At 48.7% G+C, this 16,055-nt stretch overlaps 1 protein-coding gene across 1 annotated transcript in view; it reads left to right on the top strand.

Annotated features, from left to right (window-relative positions):
- LOC141170067 (uncharacterized) overlaps positions 1 to 16,055 on the top strand; it is a 392,196-nt gene that overhangs the window by 323,725 nt on the left and 52,416 nt on the right. The gene's annotated exons all lie outside the window — the stretch shown is intronic.

Here is a 16,055-nt window from a genome sequence, read left to right as displayed (position 1 = left end):
CACAGGCACCTCCAGTTTGGACGAGGTGCCTTATATAGGGGAAGTCCTCCGGCCATTGGCCGAGGACTCTTTAGGACGGCGCACGTGGCCCCTTTAAGAGGGGGGAGCGCGTGGCAGGAGGCAGAGATGCCGACTCTACACAGCTCCAGGCCATCACGGTTTTTATCTTGGAACTTTGCCATGCATGCCATTTTTGCCCAGTCTATTTCTTATGGTGGAGTCATGAACACTGACCTTAACTGAGGCAAGTGAGACCTGCAGTTCATTGGATGTTGTTGTGGGGTGTTTTGTGGCCTCTTGGATGAGTCATTGCTGCGCTCTTGGGGTAATTTTGGTTGGACAGCCACTCCTGGGAAGGTTTACCACTGTTCCATATTTTTGCCATTTGTGGATAATGGCTCTCACTGTGGTTCGCTGAAGTCCCAAAGCTTTAGAAATAGCTTTATAACCTTTTCCCCACTAATAGATCTCAATTACTGTATTTTTCAGATAGTAAGACGCACTGGACCATAAGATGCACCTAGGTTTTAGAGTAGGAAAATAGAAAAAAAATTGAAGATAAAATGTGGTCATAATGCACTGTTATGGGGGATTTCTGCTACTGACTAAGCACTGTGCTTAGGGCGCTTGCGCTCCCTCCCTCTTAAAGGGGCCGCGCGCGCCGTCCTAAGGAGTCCCCGGCCAATAGCCGAGGGTCCTCCCATATATAAGGCACCTCCTCCAAAATGGAGGTGCCCGAGCAAAAGTTGTTGCACAGTGTTTCTGACCTCTGCTTCAGCCCTCAGGTCCCGCTGCTAGCCTGACTACCAGTCTTGCCCGCCAGCCTGTTACCTGCCTGTTACCTGCCTGTTACCTGCTGTGCCTGCCAGCCCGCTCACCTGGGAGCACTTGCCTGTGACCTGCCTGTTACCTGCTTGTTATCTGCCGTGCCTTCCCGGAGGCTCCTGCCCTCACTTGCCGTGACCACCTAGAGACTCCTGCCGTCACTTGCCGTGACCACCTGCCAGCCCACCTAGAGACTCCTGCCGTCACTTGCCGTGTCTACCTGATAGCCTACCTGGAGGCTTCTGCTCGCCAGCCTGCCTGCTGTGCCTACCTGCTATTCCGGTCAGTCCCTGCCATCTGTACCGTGGGAGTCACCTGCTCTCTTACAAGGTCGTCCCCAGAGTAGCACCTGGTCCCTCGGTTCGGTCCCTCCCTGGTCACGGAGTCGTTAGCCACCGTATGATCAGGGTCGGTCCGGGTTGATACTTAGTTACGCCCCTCTGGGTGCCTCCTTGCACCATAGCACAGAGGTTCCACCCCCCGGACCCGTAACATGCTGTTTTTGTAAGTTTGCCCGCTGACAAAGACATGAACAGTCAATAATTTTAAGGGTAGGTTAATTTTAACATTGAGAGACAGAATATCGCCAAAAAATCAAGAAAATAACATTGTATAAATTAGATACAATTAATTGCATTTTGCAGTGAGAAATAAGTATTTGATTCCTCTGGCAAACAACACTTAATACTTGGTGGCAAAACCCTTGTTGGCAAGCACAGCAGTCAGACGTTTTTTGTAGTAGATGATGAGGTTTGCGCACATGTCAGGAGGAATTTTGGTCCACTCCTCTTTGCAGATCATCTCTAAATCATTCAGATTTTGAGGCTGTTGCTTGGCAACTCGGGGGTTCAACTTCTTCCATAAGCTTTCTATGGGATTAAGGTCTGGAGACTGGCTAGGCCACTCCATGACCTTAATGTGCTTCTTTTTGAGCCACTCCTTTGTTGCCTTGGCTGTATGTTTTGGGTCATTGTCTTGCTGGAAGACCCAGCCATGACCCATTTTTAATGTCTTGGCGGAGGGAAGGAGGTTGTCACTCAGGATTTTACAGTGCATGGTTCCATCCATTCTCCCATTGATGTGGTGAAGTAGTCCTGTGCCCTTAGCAGAGAAACATCCCCAAAACATAATGTTTCCACCTCAACCATCTGTAACGTTTAGAAAGGGTAGCTCTCTAAAGGACCAACTGGTACACTGTCATTATACCCCCCCCCCCAAGATAGACTGGTACTTGGCTTGACCATAAACTGTTGGGCACATTTGGATGTGGCTCATGTAGTTTCTGCCAATATATAACATGGGGAAAAACATTCAAGAGTTCTGCAACTGGTAGAGTCTACAATATCAGAGACTTTGCCATCTGTCAAACAGTGGGGGTGGTATATGTCTGTACCTGTGTTTGCCCCATGGATTATTTGGACAAGACTAAGAGACCGTTTCGAGTACGTGTAAATGAGCATTTGGAGGATACCCGTAATGGGAGGGATACCCCACTTGCTAGGCATGTAAATCAAAAGCATGGTGGCAATGTTAACGAAATCTCCTTTAAAGTTATTTAAGTCATCCGTGAGGTTGGGAAATTGAGACAGGAAGATTTTGCAGTTTGAGGCAAGGTGGACATTCTGGATGGATTCAATGGCCCCTAATGGAATAAATGAACAGCTCAGTTTTGTTAGTTTTCTGTGATCCTCCTCTATATCTATTAATCTAGGCCTATAGTGAGTTTTTTCACCCTTGATGTATAGGTCTTCTAGAACACATCTTTAATTACATCATAAGTCAATCATCTAAGAAATATTATTTTTGGAGCAGTGTTGCCCAAATATATTTGGACAATTGAAGACTCCCTCGATTGTTGATCCTGTTAATGTGCCCTCCATGTGTGCTGGTATTGATTTGGTTGCCAAGGCAAGAGCAGCTGGTATGAGACACTTGTGGTCAAATAGGACCTTCTATGATCAGGTACCTAATGGACCTTTGGTCACGTGACTGGTTGCCAAGGCTGCAGTGGCTGACATGAGAGACTTCCAGTCTAATAGGACCTTCCATGATCAGTCACCTAGAGGACCTTTGATCACGTGACTAGACACTTCCGGTCACGTGGCCGCTGCTGTTTCCTGTATTGCTGGAATGCAGATACGTTCCTCCAGGACCTTTTTAAACATGTGATTGGCCATTTCCGGCGCAATGTGACCGTGCTTCAGGACTACTGAGTAACTAGGAACAATATGGGATATTTATACATCACTATCAGTAATAAGCTTTATCCCTCTCAGATTGTCAGTATTCTTACTCCTGTTTTTTATACTTCGGATATTGTGAGGCAGTGACGGGGATCGTATACTAGGGACGTTATATATCCCCCAGAATGTGTACTGAGACCTATTAAATCCATTGGAGTGCATTGCAGTCACAAACTCACCTGCGGCTGCATTGCAGGAATAAAGGTGAGCATTGACCTGGTCAGGCTATCTGGCTAAAGCAGATTAGTAAAACCCGGCAGGGCCTTCATTTCATGGAGGAGGCTACAGGAAGGCAGTGGGGTGGCCTCCTCCCTCCAACCTGGGTTTTCCAGTGGCTCTTGCCACAGGTCCTTTAAAAACCCTGCATCAAGGATTAGTGTTGTTCAGTGTTGGGACCTTCTAGGAACATAGTAGGAAAGCTTGGTGGGTCTGTGTGTAGCTGAGCCTACGCCTGGGAAGGCTCTGCACCCGTCAGGCTCTGAGCGGCCCGGCGCGGCCGTTGCCCACGGCAACCGTTGTTATGGACTGATGTTAACCCGGCTGCGAACCGGAGGACTTTCTGTTTTTACCCGTGAGTGCTAAATAAAAGCTGCTTATGTTGGATTTGCTTGGGTCACTGGCTCAGTTACTGCATGGTGTGAACACCGCCGCCTTACAATATACAGATGTACCTACTATCCAGTGGGACATGGGCAGTATAATATCTTTTTGTATACTTCTTTGAAACCTCTCCCCTGACTAACCCCTTAAAACGGAGGGGGGATACGTGGTGGGAATCCCTGGTAGTTTTGAAACAGGGAGAGAAAGAGTGGCCTGGTGAGGCCTAGAAAGAGAAGCCTGGTGAAGCCTGGAAGGCAGAGGCTGGATCCCCGGTGTTTGAGATACCAGTAGCCTTGGAGGGCGAGAGGCCTGGTCCCTGTGTGGGACTCCACTAGCCTGGAAGGCAGAGGCTGGATCCCCTGTGTTTGAGATACCAGTAGCCTTGGAAGGTACGTGGCCCGGAGGCCCCATCTGGGAAGCCTTAAAGCCACAGCTGTGGCAGAACCGAGCTGACTGAAGCAGCTATGACCTGGCAAGGGTAAAAACGCTGCTTGATGTGGACATTGATATTGTTACCTTGCTGAAGGCTGTATCTGGAGCCAAGCGGGCATGTCTGTCACTAGAAAGGCTCTGGGATATTATGTGTAACCTGTCGGCGAGCCACTGAGATGGACTATGTTATGAGCGGTTTATGAGATGTAATAAACTGCTGTACTGTGAATTACCGGAAAAACATTGCATGTGTGCTTTGATTGACCTGGTGAAGCGAGTGCCCCCAGCGTGATGAATAGCGCTACCCTACATGTGGTTGGATAATGTGGGCAACTGCAGCCTGGTTGCTAGGGGTAATGGCACAGGACGACGATTGTGGATGCAAGCATCTTGCTGTGGCTTGGCGGGGTCACGAAGATTAAAGCATCTGGCTGTAACTCGGCGGGGTTACGAAACTTGTCGTCGCACTCAAACCTGGTTTGCTGTGGCTCGGTGGGGCCACGAAAATTTACCGGGGAGAGCGGTGTGAAGTGTCTAGTGTGAACAGTGTACCGCGATGGCTATGAATGGAGCAGTATCCCCAGACGAAATATAGAAGTGGTTGGATGACCGGGTGCAATCACTCTTCAACATAATGGAGTGTCCTACAAAAATGCAGGAGCAGTTAAAGATGGCTGTGAAAGGAGCAAATGAGACTGAAGCTATTGAGCGATTAAAGTGCCTGTCAAAAGCGCAGCAGCAGGCATTTGAGAAACAGCAACAGGACTCGCAGCAAGCATTTGAGAAACAACATCAGGAATTGCTGCTTGAACGGCAGGAGCTGTTGGACAGAATGGCGGCAGCGGACCATTCTGTGAGTTCTCCTGGGGCACCGGTATTGTCCCAGAGTGCCTGGGGAGGTGGTAAGAGATGTTGTGAACTGGGTCCTAAGACTATTGCTGGTTTTTGTTGTAAAAATCCCCCTACAGGTGTGGGTGTCCAAAAGGGGGTGGAGTCTCTAAAGGGGGCGGAGTTTCAAAAGAGCGTGGAGTATAGAAAACCAAAATTGGTTACTGGATGTGGGTTGGTACCACCTAAAAATGACAATTTGACCGTTGATAACGGGGTAGCCCTAGTAGAAGGGGTTGATGTCAAAGTGGGAGGTGACTTGTTGGTCCACAACACCATGGGGAGTGACACAGACCCCATAGCTGATGGTGACACTACGACAGTAGAAAGAGATTTCAGTCAGGAGGAGCTAGACGAGGTGAGAAAGTCCCCCTCTCGACGTCGACGGCGCAAGGGCCACAAAAAAGTTGCTCCTGTAGCCTTTCCTGAAAGGGCAAATAACGAAAATGCAATGTTGTGTGCCTTTATTCCGAGTGTGGATCCTCCTTTAGAAGATCAGGAGGAAGAGTTGGATGCAGTTTTGCAGATTGGTTACAAGCAGGATGATCTACTGAGACAGAAGGATCAGGAATCGGCAGCCCTGAAAGAGGAGGTGGCCAATCCTGACCAAGAGCTGGAGCCTGTCAGGTAGCAGTATCAGAGTGACGTGCAGCAACTAATGAAAAACCTGGAGAACGTGTCCTCAGACCTGCTGAGCCTGGAGTCTGAACGGCAGAAAATAAAGCAGGTTGTGAGGAACTTACAGCGAGAACTGGAGAAAAGCAGCAAGGAAGTCAACAATTGGAAGGAAAAGTTCCAGAAAAATAAAGAGGAGGTTTTTCAGTTGGAGCGTGACAAAGCGGAGTTTGAAGATGAGCTGTGCGAGTTGAAAGATCGGTTCTCCCTGGTACACTGGAGCCGATGCAGGTGAAGCAAAAGCTGGATGAAGGTCTACACCAGAGGGATAGGGAGCTGTCTGCCTTAAAAGAGGCGCTGCAGGATGAAGTTTCTGGACGTGACCAAAACCTAGAATGACTTCGCGAACAGTTCAACCGGGAGCTGTGTGACTCCAAGATGGAGTATGGGGAACTCATGAGGGAGCTGCAGCAATTCCAGGATCAAGTAAAGCTTCTAATGCAGGAGAAGGAGCGTCTGGTGGACTTTCTGTACCAGTGAGACCAGGAGCTATCCGCCCTGAAAGAGGCAATAAAAGATGAAGTGTCTGGTCACGACCGTTAGGCCGAAAAGAGGCATGAAAAGTTCAATAGGGAACTGCAACAAATCAAGAGAGACTATGAGGATCTCCTCAAGGTTAAGGAAAAACTAGAGGAGGATAAAACTGATGCAGAGCACATGCGTCAAGTGATTGAGACTACTCTACAGGACACCTGTGATGAGAATGATGATCTCCGCAGAAAGATCCCAGGTCTGGAAGCTTAGGTGAAGGAGCTGCAGACGTTCTGTGGTGATCTCCAGAGGGCAGACACGTGCCTTAAGGATAGAATCTGCAGGATGGAGGAGTCTATCGGAGAAGGGAGGTATGAAGCTGTGGCGCCCCTGAGGGTTCAGTCGCCACAGAGGTACTGCAACTCACCCAGAGGTGTGGTGTCTCCTTCTCTCAGGTAAGGAGGGAGTGCTGCCTGGAAACCCAACACCCACATTCAACACTACACTGCTCCAGGCTGGCTGGAAGGGCAAGATGTATATGCAGTTCTGAGCCCTGTCCCTGGCTGGAGTGGGGGGAACCCAGAGGTAGGGGGAACCAGTAGTAGGTGTGGGTGGAGGAAGATGTTTAGGGAAGCACCATAGTGGTAGGTATATAAAGGTAAGCCATCTTAGGGTTGCAGGTTAGTCAGAGAGTGAAGCCAATCTGGGAGCAGAGTCTCCTTAGGAGCTCTGCCCCACAAGTGGGGCCCAGTCCTAGAGGCCCAGGTGGGGAGCAGAGGAGTAGGCTCCGATCTAAAGAAGGGATCCCAGGGGGTACGGCGAGTGTGGGACAGCACCCGTACGCCCCGAATCTGTCAGAAGACAGAGGGATCAAGGCCGCAAGAAGCGGACCGGCCCCTGGACCAGCTGTGTTACTCCAAGTCTCAGCTGGGAAAACCGGAGGCTTCTGGCTTATATAGTCAGTTGCCGAAGCCTCATTCTAATCTCCGTGAGGGTCAAGCAGGTTCGGGAACTCCAGTGAGACAGGAGGGACTTCAGAGGACCTGAGCGGGATTGAGAGTGGGGAAGCACAGGGCAGGAGGGAGAAAGACCCAGCGTGAAGACGGTCTAGCTAGGAACACAAGAAAGTGGGGTTCCGTCAGGTGCTCCTAATCTGCCTGAGGAAGAGCTGAACCCCTGCCTGGTGAACGCAGCGCGACGTGGGAGGCTGGCACCCGTACAGTGCACCAGTGGAACTGTCATAAGAACTGTGAGTAAAGACTCGGATGACTGCACCGTACTGCCTCCGTCCATTCTTTCATCTGCGCCATCTTTCCCTCCCTGCACGACAACGCCCAGCGCAACTCTCACTTCCTACACTGCCCTGGAGCTAGCTCTACCTGTGGAGAGCCACACCATCCCTGCTGCCGCAACACCAGCTCCAGAGGACTGCTCCGCAGCGGCGGCTCCCTTTAGCCGCATTCCACAGGTGGCGTCACAAACACTTTACAAATCCCCTATAAATAGAAATCCCCCTTTTGTTGACTGCCCTGGGCCATGGACCGGGCCAGCCACCGTGATATCCCCCATCGGCATCTATAGGCCCGGCCGCCGAGTACCCCATGGCCCTGGGGGCGCGTCAAAGCAAATGCCTCTTCGAATAATGCGAGCTTGGATGATTCGGTGGATGTAAGAGCCGAGATCAAGGAGCTCAAGGAGATGTTACAAGCCCATTTGAAGCAAGAGAAGCTTGAGAGACTGGCTGTCAAGAGCAGAATGGGCGCATTGGAGACAGAGAGCTCTGAGAAAATTCTGCTAATAAAGGAGCAGTTGAAGCAGGAAGAGCTTCAGAGATGGGTTGCTGAGAGGCGAATAGCTGAGCTAAAGAAAGAAGTTGTCGAGCTCAAAGGTCGCCTGGCAAAGTACCAATCAGTGAACGAGGCCTCCTTGGAGAAGGGCAAACAAGTTGCGCTCAGTCCTTTGGGCCATGAGAGGGTGGACCTGAGGAGAGCTGAGAGAGTGTTGAAAGAAAATAAGTATGAAATGGGAATGGTTAAGATGAGAATTCTTGAGTTCATAGCTGTGAGTCACCTCAGAGGAAGCATACAGGGTGAAGAAGCTGAAAGTCAGTTGTCCCTGAAACCTGAGCCAGATGATCATTTGGAGACCACTGGTGAGACAGAAATGTCTCAGTACAAGTGTGTTATAGATGTACCCGAAGATTTGAGAGAAGAATGCACCAGAAAGTCAGTGCATGAAGAGTTTAAGAAGGCCGTGGGAGCCTGTAAGGTGTACTCGACCTCAGAAGCTAAACAGCTGGTGGTCCTGTCCACAACCGAAGTCACAGTGAAGAGGGTGGCTATCCTAAGTGACATGCACTGGCGACGTATTCGCACGAAGCGGTTTATCTGGTTGAAGACGGAACAAGCCATTAGACACCTGGAGCTTGTGAGAAAAGCTTAAAGTCTGCGGGAAGAAGTCATCCGGGTGCCTCATGCTTTAGTAAGAAAGCTCATTGGGAGAAATTGCCAAGCCATGCAACTGATGGTAAAGAAGTCTGGTGTGATGAAAGTAAGCAGTCCACATGATCATCAGGACTGGATACCAGATGAAGACGGCATGGTGTCATTCTCTGCTGTAGGAACGGAAGAAAATCGCATCGCATGCTGATGGAGTACTGAGTGACTTACCTGCGAGAGGTAGAATTGTTGAATCTCGCCAGACTGCGAATGGAAAGACAGCATCGTCTGAGCAGCAGAAGATGGCAGCCATCTATAAATTGTGAGACCAGACAGAGAAAGGGCCCTTCAAATAATAGGACGGCTACAGTAGAAGTTAGAGACCTTTCAAGATGTCCTGAGGATAGTGGGCGTGGGTTTAGAGGTAGTGAGTCCTCCAGTAACTCAGGTCTGAGAGGCCCATACAAACGACCTAATAGAGTACGGGAGAGCACGAAGTCAGACCTGACCGTAGATACAAGGTAAGTAAGTCACACTGCTGTATTGACCGCTGGGAGCGGGGGAGGTCTGACAAGGTTACGACTGACCGCTGGGAGCGGGGGAGGTCTGACAAGGTTACGACTCGGAAATGTGACTTGACAAAGTTAGTGACAATGACAGATAGTAGGTCTCTAAGGAATGGGATAATGTCGATGACTAATGTTCCAGGGGCTGAGCAGTGCAATTGTCAAGTACATGGTCTCTGTGTGAACCGTGGGTTATAATGTGATTGTGTATGCTATGTGTTCAACCCCACAAGTTTGAACAGAGAGGGGGGGGATATGTAATGCAGCGGCTTGCTGCATTGCTATAATGTCCAGGGGGTGTGCTCTAGCTGACCATTTACCTCCCCCTCAGATGACTGATCACATGACTGTGACATCATCACAGGTCCTGTGTGCACAAAAGGATATATAAACCCTGGTAGTTTTGAAACAGGGAGAGAGAAAGAGTGGCCTGGTGAGGCCTAGAAAAAGAGGCCTGGTGAAGCCTGGAAGGCAGAGGCTGGATCCCCGGTGTTTGAGATACCAGTAGCCTTGGAAGGCGAAAGGCCTGGTCCCTGTGTGGGACTCCACTAGCCTGGAAGGCAGAGGCTGGATCCCCTGTGTTTGAGATACCCGTAGCCTTGGAAGGTACGTGGCCCGGAGGCCCCATCTGGGAAGCCTTAAAGCCACAGCTGTGGCAGAACCGAGCTGACTGAAGCAGCTACGACCCGGCAAGGGTAAAAACGCTGCTTAATGTGGACATTGATATTGTTACCTTGCTGAAGGCTGTATCTGGAGCCAAGTGGGCATGTCTGTCACTAGAAAGGCTCTGGGATATTATGTGTAACATGTTGGCGAGCCACTGAGATGGACTATGTTATGAGCGGTTTATGAGATGTAATAAACTGCTGTACTGTGAATTACCAGAAAAACGTTGCGTGTGTGCTTTGATTGACCCGGTGAAGCGAGTGCCCCCAGTGTGATGAATAGCACTACCCTACACCGGGTACCATCCGCACATTGAACCGCATGATATCCGCATGATATCCGCATGTGCACATGTAGTGATGCGGATGTCATGCGGTCCAATGCAAGTCAATGGCGGCAAAAACACCGCGATTCCGCAAAATAGTTGGTAGTGCTGCGGATTTTTCCGCAATGATAATCCGCAGCGGAAATTTCCGCAGCATGTGCAAAGCACATGCGGATTATCATTGGGGAACATGGCAGACCTTCTACCAAGCGTTTTGTAATCGTATCTGCAGCGGAATTGCCGCTGCGGAAACGCTTAAAAAACCGCATAGTGGGCACACAGCCTAAGATCTCATTTATCAGACGGTACAATTATAGAAACAGGGAAAATGTATATAAAGGGGCCTTCTGTCAGTATATACAATGTTTAGAGCCATGAAGAAGGCTATACAGTAACCACAGCATGTATCACCCATATCTGCTAATAAAATCCACTTTACATCTCGTGGCTAAAAATGGAGCAAGGTGAATAATGAAGTTGAAGCAGCACTCCAGTGGAAATAAGTGAAAAAGCCCGACTTCAGTTATCCAGACCAGATGGAGGAATAAAGTCTATCTGTGTCACTTAGAATTGAAGCTGCACTTCAATGAAACTATTTTTTTTCTATATTTGAAGGTTTTTGCCTGGTCGCTGATATTTTTCCATATATCTATAGTCATATATCTAGCACAACTTTATGTAACTGCACATTATGGTTGAGCCACTCTGTCTATATAACACACAAATCCTTATATATGTAGCACTCTCTCTTGCTATATATATGAACTAGCTATTGAGCCCATTCTACGCCCTGGTGGTGAGCATTTTTATTGGTATATGGTCTCCCATCCTGGTATTTGTGCTCCCCAATCCTGCTCCCCCATCCTGTTATGTGCTGCCCTCATCCCTATCCTGGTACGCATGGCACCCTTCACCCTCAATCCTGGTACGCATGGCACCCCTCACCCTCAATCCTGGTACGCATGGCACCCCTCACCCTCAATCCTGGTACGCATGGCACCCCTCACCCTCAATCCTGGTACGCATGGCACCCCTCACCCTCAATCCTGGTATGCATGGCACCACTCACCCTCAATCCTGATATGCATGGCACCTCTCATCAGTAATCCTGGTATGCATGGCACGCCTTATCCCTATCCTGGTATGCATGGCACCCCTCACCTCCAATCCTGGCATGCATGGCACCCCTCATCCTGGTATGCATGGTACCCCTCATCCTGGTATGCATGGTACCCCTCATCCCCCCCAATCCTGGTATGCATGGTACCCCTCATCCCCCCCACTCCTAGTATGTATGGCGGCCCCCTCATCCCCCAATCCTGGTATGCATGGTACTCCTCTGCACACATACAAAAAAAATAAACACTTATACTCACCTTTCTTCCTTGTGCTCCAGCGCTGCTGTGTCCTGTTCTGCCGGAGGCCGGGGGAGGAGTGCGACGCCGGAGCACCGCGCTGTCCAGCGCCATTTTGCTGTAGACACACTGCAAATGTATCTTCAGTAAAATGGCGCCGGATAGCGCCATGCGCCGATTCCGACGCCTTCACTCCGCCCCTGGTCTCCGGCCAGAAAAGAGGTGCTGTGGCAACGCTTGTGGTATGCGTTCAGTGTCTACGCATACCGCGATCTCCGGCGCCATACACTCCTCTTACCTGTAACGGCTCCATGCGTTCTTCTGTCTGGAGCCAGACTACGCGTCGCGCATGTGCAGTCTATAGAGTCTTCAGACAGAGGGACGCTTGGCCGGTTATATTATAGATATATATCTATAATATAAGCAGGGATATGTCCTTCTGTCCGAAGTCTCTAAAGACTGAGCATGCTCAGAATGGCGCCATGACGATAATATGTCCAGGACAAGAGAGAGAAAGAAAGAGAGAGACAAATCTGTGAGTACACCTCTGTATTATCACTACACTATATATACATCGCTCAGCATAAATGAGTACACCCCCTGTATTCTCAGTACGTTATACATACAGCGCTCAACGTAAGTGAGTACACCCCCCTGTATTCTCAGTACGTTATATATACAGCGCTCAGCATGAGTACATCCCTCTGTATTCTCAGTACATTATACATACAGTGCTCAACTTGAGTACACCCCCCTCTATTTTCACTACGTTATACATACAGCGCTGAGCGTAAGTGAAAACACCCCCTGTATTTGCAATACGTTACATCTACAGAACTCAGCGTGAGTACACTCCCCTGTATTCTCAGTACGTTATATACACCGCGCACAGCGTGAGTACACCCCCTGTATTCTCAGTACTTTATACACACAGCTCTCAGCGTGAGTACACCCCCTTATATTCTCAGTACGTTATGCATACAGCGCACAGCGTGAGTACACCCCCTGTATTCTCAGTACTTTATACACACAGTATATATATATATATATATATATATATATATATATATATATATACACACTACCGAGGGCCGGCTCCAGGTTTTTCTGGGCCCCGGGCGAAAGAGTCTCAGTGGGCCCTTTTAACACATACACGATTCATGATGCACAGATACGGCGGAGAAATATATATATATATATATATATATATATACAGTTATATGAAAAAGTTTGGGCACCCCTATTAATCTTAAGCTTAATGTTTTTTAAAAATTGGTGTTTTTGCAACAGCTACTTCTGTTTGATATATGTAATAACTGTTGGACACAGTAATGTTTCTGCCTTGAAATGAGGTTTATTGTACTTACAGAAAATGTGCAATCTGCATTCAAACAAAATTTGACAGGTGCATAAGTATGGGCACCCTTATCATTTTCTTGTTTTAAATACTCCTACCTACTTTTTACTGACTTACTAAAGCACTTTTTTATTTTGCAACCTCATTGAGCTTTGAACTTCATAGCCAGGTGTATGCAATCATGAGAAAAGCTACTTAAAGTGGCCACTTGCAAGTTGTTCTCCTGTTTGAATCTCCACTGAAGAGTGGCATCATGGGCTCCTCAAAACAACTGTCAAATGATCTGAAAACCAAGATTATTCAACATAGTTGTTCAGGGGAAGGATACAAAAAGCTGTCTCAGAGATTTAACCTGTCAGTTTCCACTGTGAGGAACATAGTAAGGAAATGGAAGAACACAGGAACAGTTCTTGTTAAGGCCAGAAGTGGCAGGCCAAGAAAAACATCAGATAGGCAGAGAAGAAGAATGGTGAGATCAGTCAAGGACAATCCTCAGACCCCCTCGAGAGTGCTGCAGCATCAACTTGCTGCAGATGGTGTCACTGTGCATCGGTCAACTATACAACGCACTTTGCACAAGGAGAAGCTGTATGGGAGAGTGATGCGAAAGAAGCCGTTTCTGCAAGCCCATCACAAACAGAGTTGACTGAGGTATGCAAAAGCACATTTGGGGAAACCAATTTCTTTTTGGAAGAAGGTCCTGTGGACTGATGAAACCAAGATTGAGTTGTTTAGTCATACAAAAAGGCGCTATGCATGGTGGCAAAAAAACACAGCATTCCAAGAAAAGCACTTGCTACCCACAGTAAAATTTGGTGGAGGTTCCATCATGCTTTGGGGCTGTGTGGCCAATGCTGGCACCGGGAATCTTGTTAAAGTTGAGGGACGCATGGATTCCACTCATTATCAGCAGATTCTTGACAATAATGTTCAAGAATCAGTGATAAAGTTGAAGTTACGCAGAGGATGGATCTTTCAGCAAGACAATGATCCAAAACACTGCTCCAAATCTACTCAGGCATTCATGCAGAGGAACAATTACAATGTTCTGGAATGGCCATCCCAGTCCCCAGACCTGAATATCATTGAACATCTGTAGGATCATTTGAAGAGGGCTGTCCATGCTCGGCGACCATCAAACTTAACTGAACTGGAATTGTTTTGTAAAGAGGAATGGTCAAAAATACCTTCATCCAGGATCCAGGAACTCATTAAAAGCTACAGGAAGCGACTAGAGGCTGTTATTTTTGCAAAAGGAGGATCTACTAAATATTAATGTCACTTTTCTGGTGAGGTGCCCATACTTATGCACCTGTCAAATTTTGTTTGAATGCAGATTGCACATTTTCTGTTAGTACAATAAACCTCATTTCAAGGCAGAAACATTACTGTGTCCAACAGTTATTACATATATCAAACTGAAACAGCTGTTGCAAAAACACCAATTTTTATAAAACATTAAGCTTAAGATTAATAGGGGTGCCCAAACTTTTTCATATAACTGTATATATATATATATATATATATATATATATATTTATTACACATGGCCCAGCCTGCCCCCTCATCCTTCACATACGCAGACATATGCGCGCGCACACACGGTACGCAGACATATGCGCGCACACACGGTACGCAGACATATGCGCGCGCACACACGGTACGCAGACATATGCGCGCGCACACACGGTACGCAGACATATGCGCGTGCACACACGGTACGCAGACATATGCGCGCGCACACACGGTACGCAGACATATGCGCGCGCACACACGGTACGCAGACATATGTACACATACAGACATACACATAGATAAAACAGACAAATATATATACACAGTCATATACACTGACATTCACATACATGCACTCACACAGACCCATTACTAATATTTTTAATATGGGGATTGGGGAAGCCTCACTCACCTGTCCCCGGTCCAGTGTCCTGTCCAGCAGCTCCTCGGGTATGGGGCAGTGCAGGGCCCCCGGCGTGTCACAGACTTCATGGCCCTGGAACATCAGAGGGGCCCACTTGCGGTCGGGTCCGGGCCCATCTGTGCAGGACCTCTGCTCCGATGGTGTTTGATTGCCGGCACTCCCCCCAGACATGGCCGCTCGCTGTCCGGCTGTGTCTGCTAGTAATGACGCGGCAGGAGCGACACACAAGCACAATTAAAGGTGCAGTGCCGTCGACCCTGCCGTGTCATTACTAGCAGACACAGCCGGACAGCGCGCGGCCATGTCTGGGGGAAGTGCCGGCAATCAAGCAGCGCCTGCGTCCCTGAACAGGTGCCGAGGAAGCGGCCAGGGCCCCGACAGTGAGTGGGCGGGTGGGTGTGTGGGCCCGGCCCCGACAGTGAGTGGGCGGGTGGGTGTGTGGGCCCGGCCCCGACAGTGAGTGGGCGGGTGGGTGTGTGGGCCCGGGCCCCGACAGTGAGTGGGCGGCTGGGCCCCTCTGATTTTCCAGGGCCCCGGCACTTGCCCGGGTACGCCGGGTGCTGACGCCGGCCCTGACACTACCGTTCAAAAGTTTGGGGTCACCCAGACAATTTTGTGTTTTCCATGAAAACTCATACGTTTATTTATCAAATGAGTTGCAAAATGAATACCAAATAGAGTCCAGACATTGACAAGGTTAGAAATAATGATTTTTATTTGAAAGAATAATTTTCTCCTTCAAACTTTGCTTTCGTCAAAGAATGCTCCCTTTGCAGCAATTACAGCATTGCAGACCTTTGGCATTCTAGCTGTTAATTTGCTGAGGTAATCTTGGGAAATTTCACCCCATGCTTCCTGCAGCCCCTCTCACAAGTTGGATTGGCTTGATGGGCACTTTTTGCGTACCATTCGGTCAAGCTGCTCCCACAACAGCTCAATGGGGTTGAGATCCGGTGACTGCGCTGGCCACTCCATTACAGATAGAATACAGGCTGCCTGCTTCTTCCCTAAATAGTTCATTTATAATTTGGAGGTGTGCTTTGGGTCATTGTCCTGTTGTAGGATGAAATTGGCTCCAATCAAGCGCTGTCCACAGGGTATGGCATGGCGTTGCAAAATGGAGTGATAGCCTTCCTTATTCAAAATCCCATTTACCTTGTACAAATCTCCCACTTTACCAGCAGCAAAGCAACCCCAGACCATCACATGACCTCCACCATGCTTGACAGATGGCGTCAGGCACTCTTCCAGCATCTTTTCAGTTGTTCTGCATCT

Source organism: Phyllobates terribilis, unplaced genomic scaffold (assembly GCF_046119375.1).
Source record: "Phyllobates terribilis strain yellow unplaced genomic scaffold, ASM4611937v1 Scaffold_1__5_contigs__length_1240528914, whole genome shotgun sequence".
NCBI lineage: Eukaryota > Metazoa > Chordata > Amphibia > Anura > Dendrobatidae > Phyllobates > Phyllobates terribilis.
This window is presented reverse-complemented; position numbering and strand designations above follow the sequence as displayed.